The 25,834-nt window shown below is 44.9% G+C and overlaps 1 long non-coding RNA gene across 1 annotated transcript in view; it reads left to right on the top strand.

Moving 5' to 3' along the window:
* Positions 1 to 25,834, top strand: part of LOC130358560 (uncharacterized) — a 39,340-nt gene that overhangs the window by 9,768 nt on the left and 3,738 nt on the right. The window contains exon 2 of the long non-coding RNA XR_008889567.1: positions 21,887 to 21,967. This is a non-coding gene — a long non-coding RNA (uncharacterized LOC130358560). The remainder of the gene's footprint in view (positions 1 to 21,886; positions 21,968 to 25,834) is intronic.

Genomic DNA, 25,834 nt, shown 5'->3' with positions numbered 1-25,834 from the left:
TGTAAAAAGTTTATTTTTTTTACACTAACATGCTGGTGTAGACCCCAACTTCACCTTTTCATAAGGGGTGAAAGGAGAAAAAGCCCCCCAAGATTTGTTAGTCAATTTCTCCCGAGTACGGCGATACCCCATATGTGACCCTAAACTGTTGCCCTGAAATACGACAGGGCTCCATAGTGAGAGCGCCATGCGCATTTGAGGCCTGAATTAGGGATTTGCATAGGGGTGGACATAGGGGTATTCTACACCAGTGATTCCCAAACAGGGTGCCTCCAGCTGTTGCAAAACTCCCAGCATGCCTGGACAGTCAACGGCTGTCCGGCAATACTGGGAGTTGTTGTTTTGCAACAGCTGGAGGCTCCATTTTGGAAAGAGTGGCGTACCAGGCGTTTTTCATTTTTATTGGGGAGGGAGGGGGGCTGTGTAGGGGTATGTGTATATGTAGTGTTTTTTACTTTTTATTTTGTGTTAGTGTAGTGTAGTGTTTTTAGGGTACAGTCGCACGGGCGGGGGGATTACAGCGAGTTTGAGCTGCCGCGCAAAATTTGCTGCATTGCAAACTTGCAGCCCGATACTCACTGTAAGCCCCCTGCCCATGTGAGTGTACCCTGTACATTCACAGGGGGGGGACCTCCAGCTGTTGCAAAACTACTACTCCCAGCATGCCTGAGAATGTTTGGGAGTTGTGGTTTTGCAACAGCTGGAGGCACACGGGTTGGGAAACACTGAGTTAGGAAACAATGTTTCCCAACCAGTGTGCCTCCAGCTGTTGCAAAACCACAACTCCCAAACATTCTCAGGCATGCTGGGAGTAGTAGTTCGGCAACATCTTTAGAGCCAGATGTTGCCGAACTACAACTCCCAGCATGCTTGGAGTTGTAGTTTTGCAACATCTGGAGGACTACAGTTTGCAGACCACTAATACAGTGGTTCCCAATCTGTGCCCTTCCAGATGTTGCAAAACTACAACTCCCAGTATGCCAAAACTGTCCAGGCATGCTGGGAGTTGTAGTTCTGCAACATCTGAAGGGCCAGATGTTACAGAACTACAACTCCCAGCATGCCTGGACAGTAAGGGCATGTTGAGGATGTGTAGTTTTGCAACATCTGGAAGGGCACAGTGGTCTCGAAACTGTGGACCTCCAGATGTTGCAAAACTGCAACTCCCAGCATGCCCAGACGCCAAGGGCTGTCTGGGCATGCTGGGAGTTGTAGTTTACAGGGTCCTATTACAGCAATGCATGTCGCTTTACGGCGACGTGCATTGCTGTAAAGGGCCCGACCGCGGCTGAAGATTTACTCACCTGTCGCCGCCGCCGCCATCTTCCTCGCCGGGATCCGGGTCTTCAGGGACGAGGTAAGTACCGGGGCCGGGCCCCAGCACTCCCCCGTCCCCCGCCGCGTCCTCCGGTCTTCCTCCCGTCCTCTCCGGACTTTCAGGGGCCGGGCAGGACGGGAGGAAGTAACCGCCCCCCTCCTGCGATTGGTCGGTTAACTAACCGACAGATCGCAGGGGATCGGAGGAGGTGGCCGGCTTGCCACCTCGCTCCGATACTTCAGCATGGTCCTGGCTGTCTGTGACAGCCGGGATCATGCGAAATTACCGGGCGGTCGGGTCCCAGAGACCCGATCAGCCCGGTATCGCCGCAGATCGCAAGGGCGATTTCCCTTGCGATTTGCGGCGATCGCCGACATGGGGGGCCTACATGGCCCCCCTCGGCGTTTGCCCTGGATGCCTGCTGAAGGATTTCAGCAGGCATCCAGTTCCGATCTCTGCCCGGCGCGCGGCAGAGACCGGAAAACGCCAGGACGTACGGGGACGTCCTGGGTCCTTAAGGCCCAGGGTGCGGGGACGTCCCCGTACGTCCTGGGTCCTTAAGAGGTTAAAGGGGTACTCCGGTGGAAAGCTTTTTTTTTTTTTTTTTTTTTTTTTAATCAACTGGTGCCAGAAAGTTAAACAGATTTGTAAATTACTTCTATTAAAAAATCTTGATCCTTCCAGTACTTATTAGCTGCTAAATACTACAGAGGAAATTCTTTTCTTTTTGGAACCCAGAGCTCTCTGCTGACATCATGACCACAGTGCTCTCTGCTGACATCTCTGTCCATTTTAAGAACTGTCCAGAGTAGGAGAAAATCCCCATAGCAAACATATGCTGCTCTGGACAGTTCCTAAAATGGACAGAGATGTCAGCAGAGAGCACTGTGGTCATGATGTCAGCACAGAGCACTGTGTTCCAAAAAGAAAAGAATTTCCTCTGTAGTATTCATCAGCTAATAAGTACTGGAAGGAATAAGATTTTTTAATAGAAGTAATTTACAAATCTGTTTAACTTTCTGGCACCACTTGATAAAAAAAAATAAAAAATTCCACCGAAGTACCCCTTTAACTCCTTGGGGACGAAGGGTGTATGCATGCGCCCTCGCGTCCAGTCACTAAAGGACAGAGGGCGTATCCATACGCCCTCGGCATTTCCGATCACTGTCGCTCGCCGGGCGGTGATCGGACCGGGATGCCTGCTGATATCTATCAGCAGACATCCCGTGGCAATGCCTAGGGGGGTCCTGAGACCCCCCCATATCGGCGATCGCAGCAAATCGCAGGTCAATTCAGACCTGCGATTTGCCGCAATCCGGGCAAATCGGGTCACTGTTTACCCGATCTCCAGGAAAATAAGACTGCTCGGAGCTGTCAGAGCCAGCTCCGACCAGCCTAAAGCATAGGAGCGAGGTGGCAGTGTTGCCACCCCCTCCTATTCCCTGCCATTGGTCGGTCAGACTGACCACCGATGGCAGGAGGGGGGCAGGGGTTTAGAGTTCATTTCCCCCCGCTCTGCGCACCAATCGAAGTCGGTACAGAGCGGGGGGAACACGGGTGGCGAGTGGGGGGACATGGCCCGGCTTACCCGGACCGGCGGAGGCGGCGGCATCCCGGAGCAGCGGCGGTAGGCGGAAGAGCGACGGCCGGAAAGTGCGGCGGAGAAGGCTGCAGTGAAGATCGCGATAAGTGATCTTCACTGTGGCCTTCTAAAAGCAGCAAAACTACAACTCCCAGCATGCCCAGACAGCCAAAGGCTGTCTGGGCATGCTGAGAGTTGTAGTTTTGCAACATCTGGAGGGTCACAGTTTGGAGACCACTGTGTAGTGGTCTCTAAACTGTGGTCCTCCAGATGTTGCAAAACTACAACTCCCAGCATGCACTGACTGTCTGGGCATGCTGGGAGTTGTAGTTTTGCAACATCTGAATTGGCACAGTTTGGAGACCACTATATGGCGGTCTCCAAACTGTAGCCCTCCAGATGTTGCAAAACTACAACTCCCAGCATGCCCAGACAGTCAGGGATGCTGGGCGTGTAGTTCTGCAATACCTGGCCCTTCAGAAATTTAATTAGTTAAAGTTTTACAAAAAAAAATTGCTTCAGGAAATACTTCAGTTATCACTTGGCCCAATGCCCTGGGCTGCAATCTCTGCAGCTGTTGAGCTATAAGTGGCAATGCATTGAGCATCACCGTTTACAGTCTACTGGCCTAGACATGGATGTTCACTGAGCAGCAAGACATGCAGTGTATGCCAGGCTGCTCAGTGAGTACAAGAGGCAAATAAATCACATATGAAGAGAATAGGAATGGAGCTTTCTCCATCAATTCTTGCTAGACACTTTTATTCCATTATGGATTAATAAGCAACAAACACCTCTGTGCAGACTAGAGCAGGGCAGATTGTGCAGGAGCAATACACCTGGACAACAGCAGACGTTTCACGCCAGTGGGCAATTCTTCAGGCCCTTGATAATCAGAGGTGTCTGTCTTTGATAGGTGTCACTGCTCCATTATGTAGTATATATGGTCCCCTACACCTATGCCAGTTGAACAGCTAAATCTGAATTGGCTTTTCAATCCATTTTGAGGACATTTTTCTCAGTTCATTGACTGCTTTCCTGTGACAATACTTGCTGCTATATTCTGGCACATCTCCAACTCTGAGTGTCAGAACTTCAGCCCACCCAAACAATGTTACCTAGGCAGAATATAACTTAAAGGGGTTATCCAGGAAAAAAAAATGTTTTTTATATATCAACTGGCTCCAGAAAGTTAAACAGATTTGTAAATAACTTCTATTAAAAAATCTTAATCCTTTCAGTACTTATGAGCTGCTGAAGTTGAGCTGTTTTTTTCTATCTAAGTGCTCTCTGATGACACGTGTCTCGGGAACCGCCCAGTTTAGAAGCAAATCCCCACAGCAAACCTCTTCTACTCTGCTCTCTGCTGACATCTCTGCTTGTCTCGGGAACTACACACTGTTGCCAGACAGAAAGCAACAACTCAACTTCAGCAGTTGATAATTATTGAAAGGATTAAGATTTTTTAATACAAGTAATTTACAAATCTGTTTAACTTTCTGGAGCCAGTTGATATATAAAAAAAAGTTTTTTCATGGAATACCCCTTTAACACATCCTCAAGGCCACCGATGGCTCTTTGGAAAACTTCAGTCCAAGAATCCTCTAAATGTAAACTATTTTTATCAAAAACAAACATTTAAATGCACATTTGCTTTTGCACTGCTCTTACCACTCTTAAAAATGTGGTATGGGTTTAGTAGGAAGGGCGAGGCCTCTTGCAGCCCTACAGATTAAATATACAAACTATATATAAGAACTATACACCAGCACTTGGCAAAAATTTTTGTGGAAATCCATACCAGCTTTAAAGGAAAACTGTCAATATACTGGGTTATAGTGTGGGTGAACAGGAGTCCAATGAGGGGTCACTTACTTATATATGTCCAGTAGGTCCTGAGATATGGAATTTACTGTGTTTTGAAGTGGGTGAACAGGTTGACAGTTTTCCTTTAACCTAATATAGATTTGGTGTGTGGCAAAGAGACAACAGTGAACATGACAAAATTATTAACAATGAGCCTTTTAATACATTTAACATATCAACAGATGGATTAAATCTTCCCTAAAGTATATTAGCCCATTACCTTTACCATTCAGCAACGGGTGCAACATAGAGGAAAAAGTCATGGCTAAAAACGGGACAAAGTGCGCCGAAATTGTGACAAAAATTTGGAGTTCAATATTGGTGCAAGGTACACCAACTAATATCTGATGTAAAAGGTAGACAGATCTACAGATGGGCCAAATTTATCCTGCACCACGAGCCACTGTGAACAATTTGGAGCATCCTTAGGTTGCTAGTCTAAAGCTGAGCATCCAGCAGATGTCCGGGGACAGGAGGTTCAGGTAATTGGACTTCATTGCGCCTTTTTTTGTTGGGTAGATAAGTTGCTGCTGGAGTTTCTGCCATTGGTTTTCTCTCCTCTGCCCATTGAGAACACATTCTTACTTAGCTTCCCAGCACTAGTCTTGGGTTGATGTTTGTCCAGGGGCATTATATGCATGGACTTTATAGGTTCTCCTTATACAGTATTTGCATAGACTTCCTCTCATACTCTAAAGCCATATTGATAAGAATTGGCATTCTAAGAAACTTCCCCTATTGTGTCTGAGATAGGAAATTACATTGTGTCCCTTTGGGCACTGGGACAGGTAAATGTTGGCAATCTGCACAAAATCTGTTTGTGTTAATTAAGCAACGGGGCGTAAAATGTGATTTTTGGCTGTATGCACATTACTAAATGTTTGTATTCACCACTTAGCTTTAAATACTGGACATCTGCTCCAATTCCTTCCATCTAAAAGGGGTATTCTGACGTCAGGTAAAAATAAAAATGCTCCAATAGCATATAATATTGCTTACCTGTCTGTTTCATGTCTGTCCAACAGCTAAAAATCAGTTCACAGCAGACTGTCTATCACACAATGAGTTTGCATCACCTTCTATTTATTCCCTGTCTGCTCCTCTGCCATTGTTCAGCAAGGGGCACAATGCTGTAAACACACCTTTTCCTTAACCCCTTAAGGACCACACCCATTTTCACCTTAAGGACCCGAGCATTTTTTTGCAAATCTGACCACTGTCACTTTAAGCATTAATAATTCTGGGATGCTTTTACTTTTCATTCTGATTCCGGGATAGTTTTTTCGTGACATATTCTACTTTATGTTAATGGTTAATTTTTGGCGATACTCGCATAATTTCTTGGTGAAAAATTAAAAAAATTTCATGAAAAATTTGAACATTTTGATTTTTTTTAACTTTGAAACTCTGCTTATTAGGAAAATGGACATCCCAAATAAATTATACTGTATATTGATTAACAAATACAATATGTCTACTTTATGTTGGCATTAGAGATGAGCGAATTTACAGTAAATTCGATTCGTCACGAACTTCTCAGCTCGGCAGTTGATGACTTATCCTGCATAAATGAGTTCAGCTTTCAGGTGCTCCCGTGGGATGGAAAAGGTGGATACAGTCCTAGGAGACTCTTTCCTAGGACTGTATCAACCTTTTACAGCCCACTGGAGCACCTGAAAGCTGAACTAATGTATGCAGGATAAGTCATCAACTGCCGAGCCGAGAAGTTCGTGACGAATCGAGTTTACTGTAAATTCGCTCATCTCTAGTTGGCATCATAAAGTTGACATGTTTTTACTTTTGGAAGACACCAGAGGGCTTCAAAGTTCAGCAGCAACTTTCAAATTTTTCAGGAAAATTTCAAAATCGTAATTTTTCAGGGACCAGTTCAGTTTAAAGTGGATTTGAGGGTATTTCATGTTAGAATTAGCCCATAAATTACCCCATTGTAAAAACTGCACCCCTCAAAGTATTCAAAATGACATTCAGAAAGTCTATTAACCCTTTAGGTGTTTCACAGGAAAAGCAGCAAAGTAAAGGAGAAAATTCAAAATCTTCATTTTTTACACTCGCATGTTCTTGTAGACCCATTTTTAATTTTTTTTTTACAAGGGGTAAAAGGAGAAAAAGCCCCCCAAAATTTGTAACCCAATTTCTTTCGAGTAAGGAAATACCTCATATGTGGATGTAAAGTGGAAGTAAATCCCAATGGGATTTTGGAAAGCAAATTTTGCTGAATTGGTTTTTGGGGGGCATGTCGCATTTATGAAGCCCCTATGGTGCCAGAACAGCAAAAAAAAAAAACATGGCATACTATTTTGGAAACTCCACCCCTCAAGGAACGTAACAAGGGACACAGTGAGCCTTAACATCCCACAGGTGTTTGATGACTTTTAGTTAAAGTCGGATGTGTAAATGAATTTTTTTTCACTAAAATGCAGTTTTTTCCCCAAATTTTACATTTTTACAAGGGGTAATAGGAGAAAATGCCCCACAAAATTTGTAACCCCATCTCTTCTGAATATGGAAATACACCATGTGTGGACGTCAAGTGCTCTGCTGGCGCACTACAATGCTCAGAAGAGAAGGAGCGCCATTGAGCTTTTGGAGAGAGGATTTGTTTGGAATGGGATCGGGGGCCATTTTTTGCGTTTATGTCAGAACCGCTGTAAAATCAGCCACCCCTGTGCAAATCACCAATTTAGGCCTCAAACGTACATAATGCGCTCTCACTCCCGAGCCCTGTTGTGCGCTCGCAGAGCATTTTACGTCCACATATGGGGTATTTCCGTACTCAGGACAAATTGTGTTACAAATTTTGGGGATCTTTTTTTCCTTTTACCTCTTGAGAAAAGGAAAAATATGGAGCTACACCAGCAAGTTAGTGTAAATTTTTTTTTTTTTACACTTACAGGCTGGTGTAGACCCCAACTTTTCCTTTTCATATGGGGTAAAAGGAGAAAAAGCCCCCAAAATTTGTAACACAATTTCTCCCGAGTACGGAAATACCCCATATGTGGCCCTAAACTGTTTCCTTGAAATATGACAGGGCTCCGAAGTGAGAAAGTGCCATGCGCATTTGAGGCCTAAATTAGGAATTTGCATAGGGGTGGACTCGGATGAAAGTGTCACAATTGCCTCCACTACCAAAAATATTCTACGCCAGTGATTCCCAAACAGGGTGCCTCCAGCTGTTGCTACACTCCCAGCATGCCTGGACAGTCAGTGGCTGTCCGGGAATGCTAGGAGTTGTTGTTTTGCAACAGCTGGAGGCTCCGTTTGGAAACACTGCCGTATGATACGTTTTTTTTTTTATTGGGGGGGGGGACAGTGTAAGGGGTTGTATATGTAGTGTTTTACCCTTTTTGTGTAGTGTTTTTAGGGTACATTCACACGGTCGGGTTTACGGTGAGTTTCCTGCTAGGAGTTTGAGCTGCAGCGGAAAATTTGCTGCAGCTCAAAATTGAAGCAGGAAACTCACTGCAAACCTCCAGCTGCTGCAAAACTACAAATCCCAGCATGCACTGACAGACCGTGCATACTGGGAGTTATAGTTTTGCAATAGCTGGGGGCACACTGGTTTGAAAACCTTGAGTTAGGTTCTGTTATCTAACTCAGTATTTTCCAACCAGTGTGCCTCCAGCTGTTGCAAAACTACAACTCATAGCATGTACTGATCGCCGAAGGGCATGCTGGGAGTTGTAGTTATGCAGCAGCTGGAGGCACGCAACTACAACTCCCAGCATGCAGAGACAGCCGTTTGCTGTTCGTGCATGCTGGGAGTTGTAGTTTTGCAAGATTTAGAGGGCCATGGTTTAGAGACTACTGCACAGTGATCTCCAAACTGTACCCCTCTAAATCTTGTAAAACTACAAATCCCAGCATGCCCAGACAGCAAACACCAGGGAGCCGCGCCTCATCTCCGCCGCACCAAGGACCTCCCGCCGCCGCTGTTAAGGGACCTCTGCCGCCGCCGCTTGCAGGACAGTTCCCCCGCTCTGCCCGGACTACCGTGGGTGGGCAACTGAACTGAACCAAACTTTAACCCCCGCCCCCGATCTTCTATTGGTCGGTCGCTTCTGAATTCAGATCGCTAGTCTCGGGACTCCCCAGGCGTTGGCACGGGATGCCTGCTGAATGATTTGCCTACACGCCTGACGAAAGGGCCAGTCATCAGGCGTGATGTCAAGCTTACCCTCCTGGTCAAGCTTGACATCATCCATCGACTGGCAGCACGGACGCCAAAATTCCAAGAACTCCTGTGTGAAGTGTATGTACTTGAATGATTTCAGCAGGCATCCCGTTCCGTTCACCGCCCGGTCCTTAAGTCCCAGGACGCGAGGGCGTACCTGTATGCCCTTGGTCCTGGTAGGATTAAATTTCCCAATAAAGATTTATGTGTAAATGACAGAAAGATGGTGATATAGGCTGTAGAGGCTGTTGCCCCATGTAGCTGTTGTTGGCCCCTCTGTATATAGTTGTAAGCCCCTTTGAGAGGCAATTTTATGGGGGCAACTTAGGCGTACAACTATATGGGGGTCACAAAGCGGGCACTATTACTGTGTGGGGCAATATGCGTGGGGAATTTGTAAAGAGGTGGGCAATATTGTGCTAAAGAAAGGAGCATGAAAATGTTTGTCTGGCAGGTTCTGTGGAGACAGAAGAAATTCGGGAGAAATCTTCATGGCGGTCTAAGGCTGGGTTCACACCAAGTTTTGTTAAATACGGTTGCCGTATACGGCTGGGAGGAGGGGGGCGGGGCTTAATCACGGCTCGGTCGACCACATTTTTGCCTGCGGTCGGGAAACCGCATACGGCCAAAAACGAAGCCGACCGCAGGCTGCGGTTCACTCCGGTCGGCTCATAGACATACATTAAATACGGTTCCCGAATACGACTGAGTGCGGGCGCCGCAATTAAGCCCCGCCCCCCTCCTCCCAGCCGTATACGGGAACCGTATTTAACAAAACGTGGTGTGAACCCAGCCTTAGTCAGAAAGTGAAGAAAAGAGAAGACTCCCCCCCCCAGGATTCATTTAGAGGAGATGTCACCTGTAAATCCTTAAACAAAACTACACTGTAATTATTTATATGGTGTGCAGAGCACTTGCTGGTTTCTACCTCTATATGATCAGTATGTGGGAATATTGGCACATTTTTAGGTCAATTTTTTAAGGGCAGTTTCACAGTTTAAATCAAAATAGGATGTATTACATAGCAGAGTGAAGTGCAGTAAAATACTTTACAGCACATTGTTTTACTGCACTGCATTTTGCTATATTCTAATTAGAAATATATAATTAGGACCGGGTCACACAGGGCGTATCTGCAGCATATTTCACTCTGCGGATACACCAACGGCACAGAGGGACTGCAGAGCAAGCTCCCGACTGGGCCGGGTAGCTCTGTGTGTCTGCTCATAGTGGTGGATTTCCCGGTGTAGAAATCAGCCTCTAGGAGTGGACACAGAGCTACCCAGCCACAGTCAGGAGCTTGCTCTGCAGTCTCTCTGTCGTATTTCACACTGCGGATGCACCCTGTGTGACCCTGCCCTTAGAAAATAAAATTTGGGTTGGGGGAGGCCACGGGGGAGCCTTGAGCTGTGTAAAATTTCTAATGGCAGCCCTAGAGACAACACCGCATTGATAATGAAAGAACTACACAACTTTCTGTCAGGGGTGAATTGACGCTCCCTGAGGAAGCTCAGTTTGAGCGAAACATATGTTGGCTTTGGTAAGGCATATGTGTATGATATTTTGCTGGGAGTCTTTATGTTGTACTCTTATTGAATTGCACTTTGCACTTCACTTGCATTCATACGTATGAATTACGATAGATCTGTATACTTTTTTTACATTTACATATTATTGCCTTCCATTGTTATGTATTCCTGAAAGAACTATTTTTGGAGTCAATGTAAAATATTTATGTCTATTAAATGGTTTTTAATACATTTGTATTATAACTAAAGATTTATATGTTTGACTTATATCTGGTGGGGGTGTGATAATTTGGTGTTATCTATTTATCTTACACTACACAGATTTGAAGTGTTTATTGCCTTGTTTCTTTTTCTTTTGTTTGAAGCAAAAGCATGTTGAAGCCAGTACAATTTGTGATTACACTATGGGGGAGATTTGTAGAGGAAGAATGGTGCAGTTGTCCCTAGCAACCAATTAAATAGCTTCTTTCATTTTTCACAGGCCTCTTTAACCCCTTAAGGACTCAGCGTTTTTCCGTTTTTGCATTTTCATTTTTTCCTCATCACCTTCTAAAAATCATAACGCTTTCAATTTTGTACCTAAAAATCCATATGATGGCTTATTTTTTGCGCCACCAATTCTACTTTGCAATGACATTAGTCATTTTACCAAAAAATCCATGGCGAAACGGGAAAAAAAATTATTGTGCGACAAAATTGAAGAAAAAATTTCATTTTGTAAATTTTGGGGGCTTCCGTTTCTACGCAGTGCATTTTTCGCTAAAAATAACACCTGATCTTTATTCTGTAGGTCCATACGGTTAAAATGATCCCCTACTCATATAGGTTGGATATTGTCATACTTTGAAAAAAAATTTTAACTACATGCAGGAAAATTTATATGTTAAAAATTCTCATCTTCTAAACCCTATAACTTTTTTATTTTTCCGCATACGGGCCGGTGTGAGGACTAATTTTTTGCTCCGTGTTCTTAAGTTTTTATCGGTACCATTTTTGTATTGATCTGACTTTTTGATCGCTTTTTATTCATTTTTTCATGATATAAAATTAACCAAAAATACACTATTTTGGACTTAGGAATTTTTTTGCGTGCACGCCATTGACCGTGCGATTTAACTAACAATATATTTTTATAGTTCAGACATTTTTGCATGCGGCGATACCACATATGTTCATTTTTATTTTTATTTACACAGTTTTTTTTATGGGAAAAGGGGGGTGATTCAAACTTTTATTAGGGAAGGGGTTAAATGACCGTTGCTAACTTTTTTATTTCACTTTTTTTTTTGCAGTGCTATAGCTCCCATAGGGACCTATAACACTGCACACACTGATCTCCTATGCTGATCCCTGCAAAGCCATAGCTTTGCATGGATCAGCCAGATAGGGGCTCGATTGCTCAAGCCTGTAGCTCAGGCTTGGAGCAATCAATCGACGATCGGACGCCGCAGAGACAGATAAGGAGACCTCCGCCTGTGTCCCAGCTGATCGGAACATTGCGATTTTATCGCGATGTCCCGATCAGCCCGACTGAGCTGCCAGGAAGCGTTTACTTTTGTTTTCAGACGCGGCGGTCAACTTTGATCGCTGCGTCTGAAGGGTTAACAGTGCGCGGCACAACGATCGATGCCGCATGCTGTTAGCCCAGGTGTGGCCCCGTTTTTCACACCGAGACCGGGCTCAGGGCGTACAGGTACGCCCTGAGTCCTTAAGAGGTTAAAAATGAAAGAAGCGATCTGATTGGTTGCTATGGGCAACTGCACCACTCTTCCTCTACACAGGTTTTGATAAATTTCCCCCTACAGTAAGTAATACAAGTAAGGGTGATACTGACTATCCCTTTAACCCCTTAAGGACATAGGGCGTATCCATACGCTCCCGTTTCCAAGTCCTTAAGGACCGAGGGCGTATGGATACGCCCTGAGCATTTCCGGCCCCCACCGCTAGCCGGAGGGAAGCCGGAGCCGGATGCCTGCTGAAATCGTTCAGCAGGCATCCCGGCATATCGCCCAGGGGGGTCATTATGTCCCCCCATGTCGGCGATTGCCGCAGATCGCTGGACAATTCAGTCCAGCGATCTGCGGCGGATTCCGGGTCAATCGGGTCTCCAGTGACCCGATGACCCGGAATTACTGGCTGATCGGGGCCGTCAGAGACGGCCCCGAACAGCCAGAGCCTGCAGGGGTGAGGTGGCACTGATGCCACCTCACGATCGCCCTGATTCGTCGGCCGGATTACCGGCCGACCAATCAGGGCGCCTGCTGCGGGTGTCACTCCCGCAACCCGCTCCGCCCCTCTTCCGGAGGACGTGAGCGGGTGCGGGAAGATGACCCCGGGTGCTGGGGACCCCGATCCCCGGCGTCCCTGTTGGGATCGGGGCCCAAGGAGCGACGGCGGCGGCGGCGAGGGACAGTCCTGTGTGGATCGTTGGAGGTGAGTGACAGCCTCCTGCTGTTGCTTAGCAACAGCTCCCAGCATGCAACAAGGGCATGCTGGGAGCTGTAGTTATGCAACAGCAGGAGGCAGACCACCACAACTCCATAAGGGCATGCTGGGACTTGTAGTTTTGCAACAGCTGGAGGCACATTCTTTCTATGGAAAAGTGTACCATCAGCTGTTGTGTAACTACAACTCCCAGCTTGCACAAACAGCTCAAGTGCATGCTGGGAGTTGTAGTGGTGCATCTGGTGGTTGCATAACTACAACTCCCAGCATGCCCGTTGGCTGTCGGTGACTGCTGAGAGTTGTAGTTTTGCAACAGCTGAAGGCACACTGAGTTAAGTAGTAAACCAGTGTGTCTCCAGCTGTTGCATAACTACAATCCCCAGCATCCCCAGCCAATGTAGTATGCCTCCGGCTGTTGCATAACTACAAGACCCAGCATGCCCTTCCGCTGTCCGTACATGCTGGGGGTTGTAGCTTTTGCAACAGCTGAAGGCACACTGGTTGCAAAACACTGAGTTTGTTACCAAACTCAGTGTTTCACAACCTGTGTGTCTCCAGCTGTTGCAAAACTACAACTCCCAGCATGCACTGATAGACCGTCCATGCTGGGAGTTGTAGTTTTGCAACAGCTGGATGTTCCCCCCCCAATGTGAACGTACAGGGTACACTCACATGGGCGGAGGATTACAGTAAGTATCCGGCTGCAAGTTTGAGCTGCAGCAAATTTTCTGCCGCTGCTCAAACTGCCAGCGAGAAACTACTGTGAACCCCCCGCCCGTGCGACTGTACCCTAAAAACACTACACTACACTACCACAAAATAAAATAAAAAGTAAAAAACACTACATATACACATACCCCTACACAGCCCCCCTCCCCTCCCCAATAAAAATGAAAAACGTCTGGTACGCCACTGTTTCCAGAACGGAGCCTCCAGCTGTTGCAAAACAACTACTCCCAGTATTGCCAGATAGCCACTGACTGTCCAGGCATGCTGGGAGTTTTACAACAGCTGGAGGCACCCTGTTTGGGAATCACTGGCGTAGAATACCCCTATGTCCACCCCTATGCAAGTCCCTAATTTAGGCCTCAAATGCGCATGGCGCACTCACTTTGGAGCCCTGTCGTATTTCAAGGCAACAGTTTAGGACACATATGGGGTATCGCCGTACTCGGGAGAAATTGGGCTTCAAATTTTGGCGGATATTTTCTGCTATTACCCTTTTTAAAAATGTAAAATTTTTGGGAAAACAGGCATTTTAGGTAAAAAAGAATTTTTTTTTTTACATATACAAAAGTCATGAAACACCTGTGGGGTATAAAGGTTCACTTAACCCCTTGTTACGTTCCCCGAGGGGTCTAGTTTCCAAAATGGTATGCAATGTGTTTTTTTTTTTGCTGTCCTGGCACCATAGGGGCTTCCTAAATGCGGCATGCCCCCATAGCAAAATTTGCTTTCAAAAAGCCAAATGTGACTCCTTCTCTTCTGAGACCTGTAGTGCGCCAGCAGAGCACTTTTCACCCCCATATGGGGTGTTTTCTGAATCGGGAGAAATTGGTCTTCAAATTTTGGGGGGTATTTTCTGCTATTACACTTTTTAAAAATGTAAAATTTTTGGGAAATCAAGCATTTTAGGTAAAAAAAAAAAATATTTTTTTTACATATGCAAAAGTCGTGAAACACCTGTGGGGTATTAAGGTTGACTTTACCCCTTGTTACGTTCCCTGAGGGGTCTAGTTTCCAAAATGGTATGCCATGTCTGTTTTTCTGCTGTCCTGGTACCATAGGGGCTTCCTAAAGGTGACATGCCCCCCAAAAACCATTTGTCGCTCCTTCCCTTCTGAGCCCTCTGCTGCGCCCGCCGAACAATTAACATAGACATATGAGGTATGTGCTTACTCGAGAGAAATTGGGTTTCAAATACAAGTAAAAATTTTCTCCTTTTTACCCCTTGCAAAAATTCAAAAATTGGGTCTACAAGAACATGCGAGTGTAAAAAATGAAGATTTTGAATTTTCTCCTTCACTTTGCTGCTATTCCTGTGAAACACCTAAAGGGTTAATACACTTACTGAATGTCATTTTGAATACTTTGGGGGGTGTAGTTTTTATAATGGGGTCTTTTATGGGGTATTTCTAATATGAAGACCCTTCAAATCCACTTCAAACCTGAACTGGTCCATGAAAAATAGCGAGTTTGAAAATTTTTTGAAAAATTTCAAAATTGCTGCTGAACTTTGAAGCCCTCTGGTGTCTTCCAAAAGTAAAAACTCATAAATTTTATGATGCAAACATAAAGTAGACATATTGTATATGTGAACCCAAAAAAAAATTATTTTGAATATCCATTTTCCTTACAAGCAGAGAGCTTCAAAGTTAGAAAAATGCAAAATTTTCATTTTTTTCATCAAATTTTGGGATTTTTCACCAAGAAAGGATGCAAGTTACCATAAAATTTTACCACTAAGTTAAAGTAGAATATGTCACGAAAAAACAATCTCGGAATCAGAATGATAACTAAAAGCATTCCAGAGTTATTAATGTTTAAAGTAACAGTGATCAGAATTGCAAAAAACGCTCCGGTCCTTAAGGTGAAAAAGGGCTCAGTCCTTAAGGTGTTAAGACACAGGGCCTTCAAATAACAAGAACAACTGATCGGTTTGTATTATCCGTAGCAAATGACACGGCAATATAAATTCTATTAAATTGATGGACTATTGTTAAAGGGATACTCCACCCCTAGACATCTTATCCCCATCACGCCCCCTCCCATAGACTTGCATTGAGGGGACGGGGCGTGACATCACACGGAGGGCGGAGTCGTGACGTCACGGACTTCCGTTACGGTGGTCGGGACCCAGACCATCCAGCGCTTCTGGAGCAGAAACAGGTGGGTGCCGCATGCTATATTGTAGGGGTCCCCAGCGGCAGGACCCCCCGCGATCAGACATCTTATCCCCTATCCTTTGGATAGGGGATAAGATGTCTAGGGATGGAGTATCCCTTTAAATATTGAGCACTGACTGGATTTCCCCTATTAAAATACAAAGCATCATTCAGGATACAGTGTCAATAATGCATTATAGAACATAGCTTAGAAAATTGAAATCATTTGGGTGTGCTTACCGGTGATATTCGGCTGTGCTTACCGGTGATATTTTACCTTTGAAATTGAAGATGTTTAGAAATTGTTTGCAGCCTGGGTTCATATCACAGATTTAATATGCAAAGCCTGGGGGCTGCAAAACATCAGGTTCTGCTGATAAGAGAATTAATATACCATATGTCTCCATATTTCATGGAAAGCAAACATGCTGTACAGGATTCATTAAACCAACGCTTTATTTTAAGATAATTTTGGTGGCATATGAATCTTCTGAGGTGGTAGAGCAAACATAAGGATACAGCTCTGCAATGGCAGAATAAAATCTGAGAATTGTCATGCATTGTATACTTCTGATATTCCATATGAGGATTAGTGCATTGGAGAAACCCAAGTGTAAAAAGCTGGTTCTTTTGTGCACTTTTCTGTCTCATAAAATATATTCAATCTGCATTGGTAACTAAAGGTGTAGGGATTCAGATGCTTTTGCATATATGTATAAGGTGTCATTTCACTAAACAGTTAAAACCTTACCAACTGGGTGAAAATTGCCACAACTGATGCCACAAGTGCATCAGTTGGCATCAATTGTGCATCATCCAATGTTTGTGATTGCCGGACAGGGGAAAGCAGCAAGAGGCATTCCCCTGTCTGTGCTGGTCCGGCGAGTTCAATCATCCCACGTCCAAACTGAGACACCAGATGATTGTGAACTGTCCCATTCAAATTAATGGGATCAGTTCCTGCTTAATTTTCCTTCCGGTGCATTTTCTGCAGCGCTGGAGGGAGGGGAAAAAAACTAACAAGGCATACAGAATATATGTAAAGGAGGCCTAAGAGTGGTTCTCTTAACTAGCCAGCTCTTCCAGTCTGCATATCCGGGCTACTTTATGAAGCCATTGGGCTAAAAGTTTTCCTATGTTATAGTTGAAGGCTGCATCTGCCATCAATGCAACATGACTGGTAATTTTGCTGCTGAGATTAGATATGTGGCTGAGGAGTATAAAAGTATAAAAACCATAAAAACAGAGCTCTCAGGTTATATATGAGAATTATCAGTCCATGTGCTAGAACTGCAACACAGGACATTTTCCAGCCCTTGGTGCAAGGATCATTTTGTCTGCTCCGGCCTGATGACACTGCCCCCTTCATAAATATTTATCTTTCTTCATGACTTTAACAGGACATGCCGAAACATCACCCATGTGACCTGCTGTTCTCCTTGCAAAGATGGCCTCTGTATTGGAGCTGTGTCACTTCTCACTTCCAGGTGTAGTGACTATGTATCGCATACGTTTGTAAGTAAACAACAGGTCACATGGGTGATGTATTAGCATATCCTGCTGACGTGCTGAAAAAGAGGGATGACGAAGGCAGTGTCATTTGGCCAAAGCCGTCGAGAAGATCATTGCACCATGGGGCTGGAGAAAGCCCACCGTTACTCCCAGAAGATAATAAGCATATTTTGTTTATTAGAGTTTTCTCAAGAACTTCACCGGATTTTTATATGGTTAACAGTGATTTAATCATCATCACCCGCACTATAAACCTGTATAGTCATGTTAGTACGGGTGATGCTTCTGTTAGTTTTCCGTTAAAGAATCCTAACATGTATAGCTTGAAAAAAAAAATGAGACAGAGGGGCTATGATAAAATAAATACATAAAAAATGACGTATCGTCACATTGCGCTCAGCCTATCACCGGCCACAGCAATGTCCCGCCTTGGCTGGTGTAATGAGAAATTCTGTGTCTTGACATGTTCTGTGTCCCGATCAGCTGATAAAGTGCTGAGTCAGCAGAGCTGCCAGCACAGACACTGTGATTGCACTGTGGTTGATGGGAGGGAGAGTCACTGCACAGATCACACTGTTTTGCAGCCTTTAGACAAGCCTAGACAAGCACGGACTCCGATTTTTACAAACCCTATCATGTACCCAGCTTTTCCAAGACACACATCTTTTCAAACCCTAAACTGGCTGAGCACAGTGTGACGATCTGTGCACACGGAAGAGGGAAGAAGACCGGACCGGAGGACTAAACAGTTGTAGTGGCGCTATGGGGGAATGGGGGAACCAGGAATGGAGGAAGGTGAGTTTTTTGCAGCCCAGGCACAAAGGTCTGAAGATCCTTTTCAATAGACTACTCCTTTAAGCATGAATGGGATGGGCATAAGGCTATCCTTCATAGAAGATATGGCCATGGACTATTTATAGTGTTGAGAGAAGACTAAATGGACCAAATGGTTCTATGTTTCTATTATAGACTGTTATATTTTGTCAAAACAATGATTGTATGTGTTAGGATAGTCTCCTTATTGGAATAATGCTGTGTGATTAGCCAGAAATTGTTGATGTTCTATGAAATCTTTATAAATGTCTTAAAGGGGTTCTCCTGAGGAAAATTCATTTTTAATCAACCGGTTCCAGAAAGCTAAACAGATTTCTAAATTACTTCTATTTTAAAATCCTAATCCTTCCAGTACTTATCAGCTGCTGTATACTAGAGAGGAAGTTATTTCCTTTTTTTAAATTTCTTTCCAGTCTGACCACAGTGCTCTCTGCTGACACCTATGTCCGTGTCAGGAACTGTGGTGTCAGCAGAGAGCACTGTGGTCAGAAAGAAAATAAATTGAAAAAGGAAAGAACTTCCTCTGGAACATACAGCAGCTGATAAGATTTTTTAATAGAAGTAATTTACAAATCTGTTTAACTTTCTGGAGCCAGTTGATTAAAAAAAATAAAATAAAAACATTTCCTCTGAAGTACCACTTTAACCCCTTAAGGACGCAGCCCTTTTTCACCTTAAGGACTGAGCCCTTTTTCGCAATTATGACCACCGTCACTTTACGAATTAATAACGCGAAAACGCTGTTACCGAATATTCTGATTCTGAGATTGTTTTTTCGTGACATATTCTACTTTATTTTGGTGGTAAATTTTCAGTGTTAATTGCATCCTTTTTTGGTGAAAAATCCCAAAATTTCATGAAAATTTTGAAAATTTTGCATTTTTCTAACTTTGAAGCTCTCTAATTGTGAGGAAAATGGATATTCCAAATACATTTTATTTTTCTTCACAAACACAATGGCCTTCATTTACTATTCTTAACCCGACTTCTTTTGTCGGGTTTTTTTGTCGCATCTTTGTCTGCGCCATGTCGCAGACATGGTGCGCCAGTCTGCGACATGATGCGACATTTTTTCCCGACGGACCCGATGTGGATTCTCCCAAACCCGAAAAAGAGGCGTAACCGGACATTTCTGAGCTTTCCCACGTATTTATAAAGGTTTCCAACCCGAATTTGTTGAATTGTTGTGGATTTTTTCCCCGACAGCTCAGAGGAGTTGGAAACCAAAACCAACAAAACGCACGTGCGACAAACAAGATGCGACATAATAATAAATACCAGGGGAAAAAAGCAGTCGGGTAAGAAAGCAGGATAGACTTACATCCCGATTTTCTAAGTAAATGAGGGCCAATATGTTCACTTAATGTCGGCATCATAAAATGGACATATTTTTGCTTTTTGAAAAAATTAGAGGGCTTCAAAGTAGAGCAGCAATTTTCAAAAATGTCATGAAAATTGCTAAATCTGAAGGGACAGATGTTACAGAACTACAACTCCCAGCATGCCTGGGCAGTCAAGGCATGCTGAGAGTTGTAGTTTGGCAACATCTGGAGGGCTACTGTTTGGGCACCACTGTAACAGTGGTCTCCAAACTGTGACCCTCCAGATGTTGCAAAACTACAACTCCCAGCATGCCCAGACAGCCAAAGGCTGTCTGGGCATGCTGGGAGTTGCAGTTTGGCCCCCCTAGTGGTTCCCACAGTAAAGATCGATTTACTTTCACTTTCAATTCCCCCCCCCCTCCCCCCCACTGTCGATTCCCTACCTGATCAGGATCCTGCAGGCTCCAGCGAAGATCCCAGGTCCCCAGGCATCTTCTCCTGCAGGTACGGCCTCCATCTTCTTCCCAGAGCCCCTCGACATCCAGGGGCGGGCAGAACGGGGGGTTGCCATGGCAACCACCTGTCCTGCGCTGCCATTGGTCAGAACTCCGTTCTGAGTAATGGCAGGGGATAAGAGTAGATCCTTTAGGCTGATCGGGGCTGTTGCTGACAACTCCGATCAGCCCTATTTTCCGGGTGATCGGGTCACCAGAGACCCGATCGGCCCGGAATTGGAGAAAATCGCATGTCTGAATTGACATGCGATTTTCTCCGATCGCCGACATGGGGGGGTCTCAGGACCCCCCTGGGAGATGTGCCAAGGTGCCTGCTGAATGATTTCAGCAGGCATCCGGCTCCGGTCCCCAACCGGCTAGCGGTGGGGACTGGATTTCCCACGAGCGTATGGATACGCCCTCGGTCCTTAAGGACTCGGAATTCAGGGCGTATCCATACACCCTGTATCCTGAAGAGGTTAAGTTCCAAACATTGTAAAGAGTACATGTCAACAAACCATATTTTCTAAACTTACTCATATTATATTCCCTAACTTCTTAACAGCCCTCCTGTCCTTAAAAAAAAATTCTGAGCTTTAAAAAGCTCTGTATCATACCTTTCCCCTTGCGCACATTGGGGGAGAATTATCAACACCTGTCAAAAGCAACCAATCAGATCGCTTCTTTCATTTTTGAAAAGGCCTCTGAAAAATTAAAGAAGCGATCTGATTCTCTGGACGTTTTTTGATAAATCTCCCCTATTGTGTGAGCTTCCGGCAGGAGAAAGTGGGCGTTCCCCAACGAGAGAGTTGCCTCGCCATGCCCCTCCCGCACTTCCTGAGCTTGGTCTCCTGCCAGGCCGGACAAAACTAACTGACTTGCGGCAGGGAACAGAACAGAGCCGCCTAGTGGCCGTTTTTTCAATCACAGTAAAAACATATAAAGGTTGAGAATTTTAACAGCAAGTAAATATCAAAGTGTCTTATAATTACATAAGAAACAATATATTAAAGGTTTAGTTCGGTGACAGGTACTCTTTAAGGACTGTAGAAATATCATTTCATAGTGGAATTACTCTCAAAATGGATTTGACCTTTTCTTTCTTGCATGACCACTTTTTTCTTTTATAAGTATATGAGTGAGTGAATTCCCTAATGGAGGCATGTCTGGAAATTTTTTTTTGTGTATTTCATGTGTATAAGGAGTACTTTTATTTTCTTTCCATTAACTGATTATTTGCAATTTGAACTTTCTTTGGAATATACAAAGCAGCACATTTTTAAACTGAAATGACAAAATACAAAAAGTATTGTACATATAAGTATTGTACATATAAATTATACATAAAAACTGTCAGATAGAGCCATGGTCATAACATGAAGTACACATCATAACATGCTATGTCTATTTTTTCTACTATTCACAAGCACAGCATTACTTAATTATTTTGATCCATAATTATAACTACTTCAGAATTACAATTTCAACACGTGTGCAAGATATTTTTTATTTCCATTGTATAACAGTTTTATAGATACATCACATGGTTACAAAAGACCATGGGTTGTTTTCTGTTATCTTTTTGGGTATCTAGAAGTAAGCCATCAACAATCCATAGAAAGTAAAAGTGGAAAATAAACCCAGCTGATGCCACGAATGGCTATGAGATTTAATGTTTAGATACAGATAAGTGATATAAATGTTATTGTAACACACTTTCTTTCCTTAAAGAAACTCTTCTGTGTATTGAGGCACATGACACGTATTAATTGTATAATAGAGAGTTGTACAATGTCTTATATACTTTAGGATTCCAATAATGGAGCATCCTTTGGAGGACCTGATACTAATAAAGTTATTATTGTAGTGACTCGACCTGGTTCTGACAAAAGGGTTTACATTTTCAGGTGTTTGACTAAAGCATCATGCGTTCCTGTGATGACTCCCGCGCCAATCACATCTGGTCTCAGCCTCCACATCCTTCTTAGGTAGATATAATTACTAATCTGTTCTGTCCTTGCTTGTATTTGCACCTGTCTGCACTAGCTCTTATACTGATCCTAGCTTGTTCTAGTCTGTGTATTCTGCCTTGGCTTGTTAGAGATTTATTTTCTGCTTAGTAATTTGGTACCTTTGCTACTGTCTCGGTTTGTCTGTTTATCCTGTGTGATTTGTGTCTTGTTCTGTTCCGGTTAACCCTTTGTGTCCTGACCTGTCTCCCTTACCTCCGTATAGTGTTATTTATTGTTTTGGACCATGTTTTGTCCCTGCATTTACAGAGATGGTTGCTGTGGGTGAGCTTAGGGCTGTTCATATCCCTGTGTAATGTGAAAATTATTATCAAAAATGCTACACTTTCAGAATGGGCAGATACTGCTGTCTGGCTTTGTAAGCCTTGAGAAACCAGATGCAGCACAACTCTCAAAGTAATTATTACTAGTTAGGCCACTGGCATTCATATAAACAAATGGATGCTGGTGCCAGTGTGAGGGTGCCAGCATTCCCAAGTGTCTGTCGGCTTGGTGGAAACATCTACCTCATATTGTTGTGATCATCACAAAGACACTAGCACTTAGAAATACTATCAACATTTTGGTAACAGCATTTAAATGTACAGTACTTGGCCAAATGCTTAAGTAATAATGATTATGTAGAAAATGTTGTCACATTGGCACATGTAGAATGGTCTTACATCCCGAACAGTTGCTGAAGTCTACAGAGGACAAGTGCCAGTCCTGTATTTGTGTCTCATGCTGGACTTTCTTGATTTCTTCACTACTGCATGCGAAATTTGGAATTTTTCTGTACTGTATAGTATACTATCTCTGTTTGTAGTAATTGAATGAACACATGTATTGAATAGATGCAAAATATGCAAATGTGTCCTGGTTATATGAACAGGTAGAGCTGGTGTCACGATGCCGGCTGGCAGGAGGTGGATCCTCTGTGCCAGAGAGGGATTGGCGTGGACCGTGCTAGTGGACCGGTTCTAAGTCACTACTGGTTTTCACCAGAGCCCGCCGCAAAGCGGGATGGTCTTGCTGCGGCGGTAGTGACCAGGTCGTATCCACTAGCAACGGCTCAACCTCTCTGACTGCTGAAGATAAGCGCGGTACAAGGGAGTAGGCAGAAGCAAGGTCGGACGTAGCAGAAGGTCGGGGCAGGCAGCAAGGATCGTAGTCAGGGGCAACGGCAGGAGGTCTGGAACACAGGCTAGGAACACACAAGGAAACGCTTTCACTGGCACAATGGCAACAAGATCCGGCGAGGGAGTGCAGGGGAAGTGAGGTATACATAGGGAGTGCACAGGTGAACACACTGATTAGAACCACTTGCGCCAATCAGCGGCGCAGTGGCCCTTTAAATCGCAGAGACCCGGCGCGCGCGCGCCCTAGGGAGCGGGGCCGCGCGCGCCGGGACAGGACCGACGGAGAGCGAGTCAGGTACGGGAGCCGGGGTGCGCATCGCGAGCGGGCGCCACCCGCATCGCGAATCGCATCCCGGCTGGAGGATCAGTGGATCTGACCGGAGCGCTGCAGTAGCGAGAGTGTAGCGAGCGCTCCGGGGAGGAGCGGGGACCCGGAGCGCTCGGCGTAACAGTACCCCCCCCCTTGGGTCTCCCCCTCTTCTTAGAGCCTGAGAACCCGAGGAGCAGACTTTTGTCTAGGATATTGTCCTCAGGTTCCCAGGATCTCTCTTCAGGACCACAACCCTCCCAATCGACCAAAAAAAAAGTTTTCCCTCTGACCTTCTTGGAGGCCAGTATGTCCTTAACGGAGAAGATGTCCGAGGAGCCGGAAACAGGAGTGGGAGAAACAAGTTTGGGAGAGAAACGGTTGATGATGAGTGGTTTAAGAAGAGAAACGTGAAAGGCATTAGGAATACGAAGAGAAGGAGGAAGAAGAAGTTTGTAAGAGACAGGATTAATCTGGCACAAAATTTTGAAAGGACCAAGATAGCGTGGTCCCAATTTGTAGCTAGGGACACGGAAGCGGACATATTTAGCGGAGAGCCATACCTTGTCTCCAGGAGAAAAAATGGGGGGAGCTCTTCTTTTCTTATCAGCAAACTTCTTCATGCGTGATGAAGCCTGTAAGAGAGAATTTTGGGTCTCTTTCCATATGGTGGAAAGATCACGAGATATTTAATCCACAGCGGGCAAACCAGAGGGCAAGGGAGTAGGGAGGGGGGGAAGAGGGTGACGGCCGTACACCACGAAAAATGGGGATTTGGAGGAAGATTCAGAGACTCTGAAGTTATACGAGAATTCGGCCCATGGTAGAAGATCTGCCCAGTCATCCTGGCGGGAGGAAACAAAATGCCGTAAATAATCACCCAGGACCTGGTTAATTCTTTCTACTTGCCCATTGGATTGAGGATGATAGGCAGAAGAAAAGTTTAATTTAATCTTGAGTTGTTTACAGAGAGCCCTCCAGAATTTTGACACGAATTGGACGCCTCTGTCCGAGACGATCTGCGTGGGCAACCCGTGAAGACGAAAAATGTGTACAAAAAATTGTTTTGCCAACTGAGGCGCTGAAGGAAGACCAGGAAGAGGGATGAAATGTGCCATCTTGGAGAATCGATCAACGACCACCCAAACAACAGTGTTGCCACAGGATGGGGGTAAGTCTGTAATAAAGTCCATACCAATCAGAGACCAAGGCTGTTCGGGGACAGGCAGAGGATGAAGAAGACCAGCGGGCTTCTGGCGAGGAGTCTTATCCCGGGCACAGACAGTGCAGGCTCGCACAAAATCCACAACATCCGTCTCCAGAGTCGGCCACCAATAGAAACGAGAGATGAGTTGCACGGATTTCTTGATGCCCGCATGACCTGCGAGATGGGAGGAGTGACCCCATTTGAGGATTCCGAGGCGTTGGCGTGGAGAGACGAAGGTCTTCCCTGGAGGAGTTTGCCTGATGGAGGCTGGAGAAGTGGAGATCAGGCAGTCAGGAGGAATGATGTGTTGCGGAGAGAGCTCTACTTCCGAGGCATCCGAGGAACGAGAGAGAGCATCGGCCCTAATGTTCTTATCGGCAGGCCGAAAGTGAATTTCAAAATTAAATCGGGCAAAGAACAGAGACCACCTGGCCTGGCGAGGATTCAGCCGTTGGGCAGACTGGAGATAGGAGAGGTTCTTGTGATCGGTGTAAATAATAACTGGAAATCTTGATCCCTCCAGCAGATGCCTCGATTCCTCAAGTGCTAATTTAATGGCTAGTAGCTCTCGATCCCCGATGGAGTAGTTCCTCTCCGCCGGAGATAAGGTCCTAGAAAAAAAACCACAAGTAACAGCATGCCCGGAAGAATTTTTTTGCAGAAGGACCGCTCCAGCTCCTACTGAGGAGGCATCAACCTCCAATAGGAAGGGTTTAGATGGGTCAGGTCTGGAGAGCACGGGAGCCGAAGAAAAGGCAGACTTGAGCTGTTTAAAGGCGTCTTCCGCTTGAGGAGGCCATGACTTAGGATTGGCATTCTTTTTGGTTAAAGCCACGATAGGAGCCACAATGGTAGAAAAATGTGGAATAAATTGTCTGTAATAATTGGCGAACCCCAAAAAACTTTGGATAGCACGGAGTCCGGAGGGGCGTGGCCAATCTAAGACGGCAGAGAGTTTGTCTGGATCCATTTGTAGTCCCTGGCCAGAGACCAAGTATCCTAGGAAAGGAAGAGATTGGCATTCAAACAGACATTTCTCCATTTTGGCATAAATTTGATTGTCACGAAGTCTCTGAAGAACCATGCGGACATGCTGGCGGTGTTGTTGCGCTATCTGTTGTGACTGCTGGGCGACCACCGTGGTGAGGTCGGCGACAACTGGCAGAGGGACTTCAGCGGGATCCATGGCCGGA

Source organism: Hyla sarda, chromosome 2, assembly GCF_029499605.1.
Source record: "Hyla sarda isolate aHylSar1 chromosome 2, aHylSar1.hap1, whole genome shotgun sequence".
NCBI classification, from domain to species: domain Eukaryota; kingdom Metazoa; phylum Chordata; class Amphibia; order Anura; family Hylidae; genus Hyla; species Hyla sarda.
Note: the sequence above shows the minus strand (reverse complement) of the source record. Positions and strands in the feature narration are given on the sequence as shown.